The following is an 8,871-nucleotide window of genomic DNA, read 5'->3' as shown; positions in this document are numbered from 1 at the left end:
TTGCTTAGGGACAGTTTGACTATATGTTTACAAGTAGTGGCTTTATTCTGTTACTGTTTTGGGGGAAAATATTGAGACTGCAGACATAAGTACATATATGAATGCGTTAATTTAATTCTAGAGATAGCACTGTAGCACTGTCCTCCCATTGTTCATCGATTTGCTCGAGCGGGCCCAGTAACATCTCCATTGTGAAACTTGTTGTTACTGTGTTTGGCATATCAATTCTAGAAATATAAATAAAAATTTTCTTCAAACAAATGATTGAAAGTTATGCAAATTCAGCTATTCTGACTTTGTCAGATCCTGTAGTAGTTAAAGAATAACCTAAGAATTTTGAGTACATGCGTCCTAGCTAATGTTATGTTTCTTACCCTTTATTGATTTACATTGCTCAGTAAAACATTTTACTACACACATAAGCTAGCTTGGAAGCATTTCTGCAAATTGAACAATAAGCTTCTTCACTAGTTGCCCCTAGGGTTTTGAGTTATAATGATTTTACTTTGAACTACTATTAATTGGTGAGGAAATATATGAGATTATAAATATATTTTCTTATGCTTAGCAAGGCAAACTGACATAGAATTTTTTTTAAATTAGAAGGTACATGATTTCTCCATAAGTACGCGACTTGGCATTCTTATCACCACCGCATGACATACTTTCTCATGCTAGTTCTACACCACAAAAATCCTTACCTCTACTAGCTAATAACTATTATAGCAATTCAGGTATCACAGGTATTATTAAAAATGTCACATTTTACCCTCCAGTAAGTGGCCCATTGTACTTACATTTAACAACTATATAAAGTACAAGGCACATTACATTTTTTGCATTGCATTAATAATGACAGTAACAAAGCTGGGATTCAATGATATTTCAATAAACTGAATAAAATTACATTAATTTAGGAATGATTCAGTATTGTAAACTAAAAGGACAAACTAAGCAAAAGCAAAATGAAAAACATCCTAAAGCAAAAACAACAATTTTATAATGCGAAAAGCTGACAGCTGATCCAACAGAAAATAACCAACCTATCAAAAAACAACCCCAAGGAGTTGCAAACATAAGACCAGGAAAAATAACACTTCTGTAAAACTTAGGAGTGGTAGCATATACACAAAGAAAAGAACCTTCTGATAGTCAATCAAGCACAATGAGATGAACAATTTTTAAATTACCAGATATATTCGACAAGGTAAATTTAAATGATAACCACAGTAAGAGTTACCTTTTACAACAGTCTCATTGCTAGCCATCAGACACTCTGTCTCTTCCCTGGCTTTTCCCCTTATATGTTTGCAACAAATGCTGACTACACAAGATGAAGGTCACCAGTCATTAAATAGCATGCACCTGCAGCTCCATGACTCATTTGCTCGCTGGAATATATGATTAACATTCCAAAAAGGAAATACATTATACAAGGACAAGAGGGTTTTGAATAGTTTTCATGGGGGTGAAAATGTTATGAAGACAGATTATTATTAAGCATCTGAAGTGAACTGTGTCATTGGTCCCCAGAAAGCTTCTAAACAGGGCTAACCCCTTTATTTTAATGATGGGAAATAGGCTTATCAAGGTAAAAATGTAATGTATTACAGAAATTGCCCAAGAAAAAAATAATACATTCCAAGCCTCTTCTTTCCTATCCTATCTTCCCTCTCCCAAATGAAACTTTTAATTTGGTAGCTGCGGGTCTAGAGTGATGGCACAGCGGGTAGGGTGTTTGCCTTGCACGCGGCCGACCCAGGTTCGATTCCCAGCATCCCATAGGGTCCCCCGAGCACCACCAGGAGTAATTCTTGAGTGCAGAGCCAGGAGTAACCCCTGTGCATCGCTGGGTGTGACCCTAAAAGAAAAAAATGGTAGTTGCATTATTTATTGGTGATGGGGTGCATATAACAAAGGTAAATATTCTAATAATTCAGAACTTGAAGAAAGAGTTATATGACTGTATGGTCTGAGGTTAGACTTTGGGGTAAAAATGTAGAATCTTCTATTTCTGAATACTTATATTTTAATTTTTTTTCAAGAGAATTTACTGAGTTTTTAGAAGTCACAGACAAGGAGGGCAAGATGGAAAAGGGTCTCTTGGTCCAGGAAGATGAAGTAGGCAGTGGTTCTTCTTTTTTGGGCAAAGGGGAGGCCACATCCAGCAAGATCCTGGGGATTACTCTTGCCTCTGTACTCCAGAATTACTCCTGATGTGGTGATGTTTGGGAGAATATATGGGATGCTGAAGATTGTACCAGGGTCAGCCACGTGTTCGGCAAATTCCCTACCTGCTGTTGTAATGCTCCAGCCCCAAGGACTTGAGTTTTATCCCTGGCATCTCATGGCATCCCAGAAGCACTGCAGGGCATGGCACTGTTGGGCCTAGTCCTCAACTGTCTGGTCTGCAGACTTCAGCCCAAGCACCACCAAGAATGGTCCCCAGATCTTTCCCCCAGCATCACTGACAGTGGCCCCTGTTTTTAATTTTTAAAAAAAGAAAAAAGAGGGGCTGGAGTGATAACACAGCGGGTAGGGCGTTTGCCTTGCACGTGGCCAACCCGGGTTTGATTCCCAGCATCCTATATGGTCCCCCAGCAATGTCAGGGATAATTCCTGAGTGCAGAGCCAGGAGTAACCTCTGAGCATCGCCAGAAAAAAAGAGAAAAAAAAAGAGTACCACCAAGCCCTAGTTTCTTTTGAGTTTTAAATGGCTGTCAATTTTTGAACAAATCTAGGAAGTTACATAATGTGTTGAATTTTGTCATGTAATCACACACAGATACATCACAGTGCGTTTTTGTTATTCAAAGTCTTTCGGCAGTTCAGACAGAATTTAGAGAGGAACCAAGTCCAAAGGAATAACTTGAAGAGAAGTTAGAGGTCAGGCACTAACCAGAGAAGGTTAGAAACTAATCACTAAGAAATAACTAAATGTAAACGACCAGATCAGAGAGAACAGCAATTGTCAAAGTCAAAGATCAGCCTTTACGTTGGGAATCAGAACTTAGAACCATATGAAAGATCAAGATACAGAGAGAACTAGGACCTGAGCAATGAGGAAACTGGCCACTTCTAGAATAAAAGTCAATTCCATAACATAACTGCTCAGACACTAAACACAGAAGATAATGCATCATGGAATGATGCTAGGATTGATCTGGTTAGAGAGAAAATGGCCAGGGAACCACCAGTAGATGTACAGTCTCCGTTCCTCAAAGTCTGTAATATGTTACCCACAGAAAACTTATGAGAAAAGTATCTTAAAGACTGAGACAGAGAATTTATATACTTTATTATTGTTCTAGAAAAAACATTTTTATATGTAAAAATGTATATATTTCACAGCTTCTACTGCATTCTTTTACTTTTATAGGACTATTGGTTTTAAGATACTCTGAGTGGTCATCTGCACATATTACTTATTTCTGAGGTGACCTGAAAAACAGTTCCACTGCTGCAAAATTGACTTCTATGAATATTTATGAACATTCTGAGAATTTTCACACAAAACAAATATTTTCTCACAGGCAATTAAGCACCTTCGGGAATATAGTGACAGCTCTGTGCGATTTTGAGCTTGAAGTTCATATCTATTCATTTTCATGTTTAGTTCAAAAAATAAATACTGTTCTCCCCAAAGTATAGAGAGGCTTGAACAAAACTGAGGTAAAATATAAAAACATTTAGGCCATGATGATTCTGACTAACTGAAACTGACACACACACTCTTACCTTCTCACGAAAAGAACAAGAAAGGTGATATGAAAACTCCATTATTTATTATCGTATCCACAATTATAGTTTCCAAAGATTAGAAAATAATTCTTGAATAATACCACTAAAAAAATCAGATGGGTTGGACACGTAATGAGGTTTACAAGACAACCGCTGGACTAGAGCCATTACTGACTGGATTCCACAGGACATCAAAAGATCGCGTGGACGCCCACCTACAAGATGGTCAGACTTCTTCGTCAAGAGCCTGAATGATCGGTTTGAGGCTCTGCATGTTCCTAGAACAAACAGATGCCACTGGGCTACGCTAGCACGCAACAGGGGTGAATGGAGACGTTACTGGCACCCGCTCGAGTAAATCGATGAATAACGGGGGATCAAGTGATCAATACCACTAAAACAGATACTTGGTCTTGCAGGGAAGAATTTGAAAAGGTCAATCACAAAGACCACACCTGTGAACTCACTGCTACTATAGCTTTCCTGCCACCCACCACCACCGGCACACTCAGCTTAAGACGCTTTCTACAAGCATTTGTAAAGTAACAACCTGTGTCGTTGAACCTGCACAAAGAAAGAAGTGGTGCTTGCTGTTTTGGTAGTAAATTAGAGCTTCCCTACAAAGAGAGTGACGTAAGTACTCTAGAGATTACACTAGCTATGCACTGTGACACCTAAGGATAGTAGATCTACGGGACAGAGAGATTGCTCCATAGCTGGAAGCCTGCCTCATGAGCTGTGGGAGAAGGCAGCTGGAATAGAGAAGGGATCACTAAGAAAAAGATGGCTGGAGGAATTGGTCGAAATGGGAGATGTGTGCAGAAAGTAGATAATGGACCAAACATGATGGCCTCTCAGTGTCTGTATTGAAAAAAATAATGCCCAAAAATAGAAAAAGATTATGGGGAATCATGCCTGCCATAGAGGTAGGGGGAGGGTTGGAAAGGGGGGTATACCAGGGATATTGGTGGTGGGGAATGTGCGCTGGTGAAGGGATGGGTGTTTGATCATTGTGTCATTGTAACCCAAACATGAAAGCTTGTAAGTATCTCATGGTGATTCAATAAAATTAAAAAAAGGAAACTATCCAAATTTAGGGCCAGAGAAGTAGTACAGTGAGTAAGGCATCTGTCTCGCACGAAGCCAGCCTGGGTTCAGTCACCAGTACCACATGTGGGTCCACCAGGAGTAACCCCGAGTGAAGAACCAGGAGTAAGCCCTAAGCACAATTGGGTATGGCCCAAATTTTTTAAAAAATCACAATATTATTTTAAAATTTCCAGAAATAAGTTCATTTCTTTACAAATACTGTCCTCCTATTGTTCATCAATTTGCTCGAGCGGGCCCAGTAATATCTCCATTTTGAGACTTGTTTTTACTGTGTTTGGCATATTGAATACGTCACGGGGAGCTTGCCAGGCTTTGCCGTGCAGGCGAGATACTCTCGGTAGCTTGCTGGGTTCTCCAAGAGGGGCGGAGGAATCGAACCCGGCTCAGCCGGGCTGGCTGTGCGCAAGACAAACACCTTACCACTGTGCTATCGCACTGTAAGAATAAAAGAAGAGTCGGAGAAATTTCTCACTCTAACAATGCCATCCTAAATGAATGTCTTCTATATGCCAGAAATTTGCCTCAGGTTATACTCTTAGACTTTGTTGTCAGCTTAAGAACGGATAGGGGCCTTCACTGTACAGGTGTGGATAATATATAAACTCAAAAGAAATGAAACTATCACATTATTTGACAAACATCATGCCCAGAGGAATAATTCCTCATTCAAGCTTGAAGAATCAGAATAAAACATGAAAAGGGGAACCTTTAAAATAAAAAAACTCTTTCTGATATATGAGAAAGGGCTTAACTATTGCCAAAAAATATAGAGATCTATCTCTAAACAACACTTACCCAAGAAATAAAAGGCTATAGTTTCTAGTTGTTTTTTCTTTTAAATCTCAGTGAAACATAAGAAATCATAAACTCAGTGAAATAAGAGATAAGACACAAGACAAAAGCTAAACTTTCAGGGGAAAAAATACAAATAAATTCCTTCAAAGCACAACAGGAGATGGAATAATTAAAATATGCATTAGCGTATATAAAGCACACAATTAAGGTTGCATAAAATTCTAACAGCAACTACCTAGAGAATTCTGCTAAGAAAATGATAGTTTACAGTAAAAGAGAAAATTCAATTTATGAAGAATCACCCCCCCTTGAAAAATAAATCAGAAAAAAAGGGTTACAGATGTAGCTCAAGTGGCAGAGTATATGCGCTTGGACCTGACCCCCACATAGCCTGGCTTTCTCGAACACAACTGGAAGTAGCCCCTAAAATAAATAAATTGTAAGGAGCCAGAAAGCAAGCAATAAAGTTATTTTAACTAGCAAAAGTAATTGTCAAATACTCGTTATAATAAAAAATTAATTCTGAGTGGAAAAATGCATAGACATTGACAGAGCAAACATGCTTACCAAATTGTAGGGAAATTCAATATAAATTTGTATATATACTTAACTGAGATTAAATTTTAATTAATTAAATCTATTTAATCTAAAATTAGATTTTGAAACAAATGGAGACGTTACTGGGCCCGCTCGAGCAAATCGATGAACAATGGGAGGACAGTGATACAGTGACAGTGAGATTTTGAAAAATCAGGTAGGAAAAACTTTTGGAGGATCTAAAAAGAAAAATATCAGCACTGTCTTGTTGAATTGTAATGATAGACTCTCTTCAGGATTTGGTGTGAAAAAAGGACATCGCAATTATTTTATACCCAGACAATATAACATGATAAAATTGCTTAATGAATATGCAGGTCATTTATATACACACACATATATACACATACGGTAGCACTGCACTGTAGCACTGTCCTCCCGTTGTTCATTGATTTGCTCGAGTGGGGATCAGGCATGTCTGCATTTCGAGACTTGTTACTGTTTTTGTCATATCACATATGCCGGGGAGTTTTCCAGGCTCTACCGTGTGGGCAAGATACTCTCGGTAGTTTGCCAGGCTCTCGGAGAGGGACGGAGGAATCAAACCCGGGTCAGTCGCACGCAAGACAAACGCCCTACCTGCTATGGTATCACTCCAGCCCACACATACGGTATATATGAAAAAAAAAATTAATGTTCTCAGAGTATTGAGAGAAAAAAGGAAAAAAAGAAGCAAAAGAATTACATCAAGCAATTAAAAATTATGAACTCACAACTCAACTCATAGTTTGCGAAAAATTTATTACAGAGATAGAATGAGTAAAGCTGTTCACCCTACTCTTTTATTCAACAAATATTTTATGAAATTCTATTACATTTCCAATATTGTAAATAAAAATGCAGACACGGGAACATATAAACAAAAATACATATTAGAATGAGTTCAGAAACTGAAATGGGATAGGAGGAAATTGCTAGTTGGAACAAAAGTATCACAGATGTTTAGCCAACAAGGTGATATTTAAGTAACCTTGAAATAAGCAAGAGAAGCAAAGGTCTGATAGAAAAGTTTGAAAAAAAAGTACAGAAATTTGTAAATCAAAAAGCCTAGAGCTGATTTCTTAGAAAAGTGAAAAAAACTTCCCCTGAAAAATACACCTCTGAAAAGTACTGCCAAGAAATTAAAACAAAAGAGGGATGGGTAGTGAATCATTGTATAACTGAAACCCAAGCACAAAAATTTGTAAGTCTGCAACTGTACCTCATGGTGTTTCACTAATAAAAATTTAATAAAAATAAATAAATAAAATGGGAAAAAAAAAACAAGCCCATACACAAAAGCACAAAAACAGCTACAGGAGCCTGAGGGCGAACATGGGAGAGACTTTTGGGAAGTAAATGTCTGCGTGATAGAGCTGACACTCATTCCGCTTGGTCACAAAGGGTTCGTGGATGTCCAGCATGATCCCTACCGGAACACTCGGTGGGCTTCCCTCCAACTCAGCCCTCTCCACAGCGGCAAGACCAGCACAGACTTTCCAGCAACTCAGCCGCCTTTTCCGCCAGTGCTAAAGTTTCCTCTCACCTAACAGCCATTTTCCTCAGAGAAGCACACACTTTATCACTTCCAGAGCTACTTCTGGCAAGGAGAGAACAGCAGAGGCACCGAGATCAAAGAGCCACACTCACACCTGGGCCACCGTGGGCCACGCCGTCACTCCACAAACTCTGAGATCCTGGTACCAGAGCTCTTTAAAGGAGGCCAATTTTGAAGACCTGAAACCAAAATAGGTTAAACCTACTCAGAGTCATACATAATGATTCTGAATTAAAAACTCAGATGGTATATGGCTTTTAAAATTAAATCAAGAAATAGAAATGTTCCCCCACCCCCACCTCCTGGGAGTCAGAGACAGCGGGTAGAGCATTTCTGCCTTGCATGTACTTGATTGGATTCAGTTCCTGGCACCCCATATGGTTCCCTGAGCACCACCAGGAGTGATTGCAGAATGCACAGCACCAGGAGTAATCCCAGAGTATCTCCCGGTGAGGTTCAATAACAAGAACCAAAAAAAGGGGTGGGGTGGGAGGGAGAGAGGAGGAGGAAGAGGAGGAAAAAGAAGAGAAAGAGGAGAAGGAAGAGAAGAGGAGGAGGAAGAAGAGGAGGAGGAGGAAGAAGGAGGAGGAAGAGGAGGATGGAGGAGGAGGAAGAGGATAGAGGAGGAGGAGGAGGAGGAGGAAGAGGAGGAGGAGGAGGAGGAGGAAGAGGAAGAGGAGGAGGAGAACAAAATAAAAAGAAATGGAAAACCTCAGTCAAAGGGCTGTTGCATGAAACTTCGCTATAGTTTGGGGACAAGTGTTCAAAGAAATCCAGCTTTCAAGAGAACACCAAGTGCCAAATATCTTCTCCAGAGTTTATTAAAAACTATGAAAATTAGATCCGATTCACCCACATCTACTTCCCTCAAGTGGGCTTAAAGAGAAAACAATGCTAAAGAAAGTTACAACAGAAAACTTATCTGACATGTGAACCTTCATTCTAGGGAAAAGTGCGGACGGGTTTCTCCCCTCTCTTTCCCATTTCAATCTAATTTAAGAATCTCCAAGAAAACCAGAGATCCGGAGTGTTTGAAATGCATTTCCTCTAGCTAACTCGAGCAGATGGCACCAACAGAACACGGAGAGAGA

The sequence above is a fragment of the Sorex fumeus genome, unplaced genomic scaffold (genome assembly GCF_029834395.1).
Source record: "Sorex fumeus unplaced genomic scaffold, SorFum_2.1 ptg000039l, whole genome shotgun sequence".
In the NCBI taxonomy this organism is placed as follows: domain Eukaryota; kingdom Metazoa; phylum Chordata; class Mammalia; order Eulipotyphla; family Soricidae; genus Sorex; species Sorex fumeus.
The sequence above is the reverse complement of the archived record's forward strand: the minus strand, read 5'-3'. Positions refer to the sequence as shown.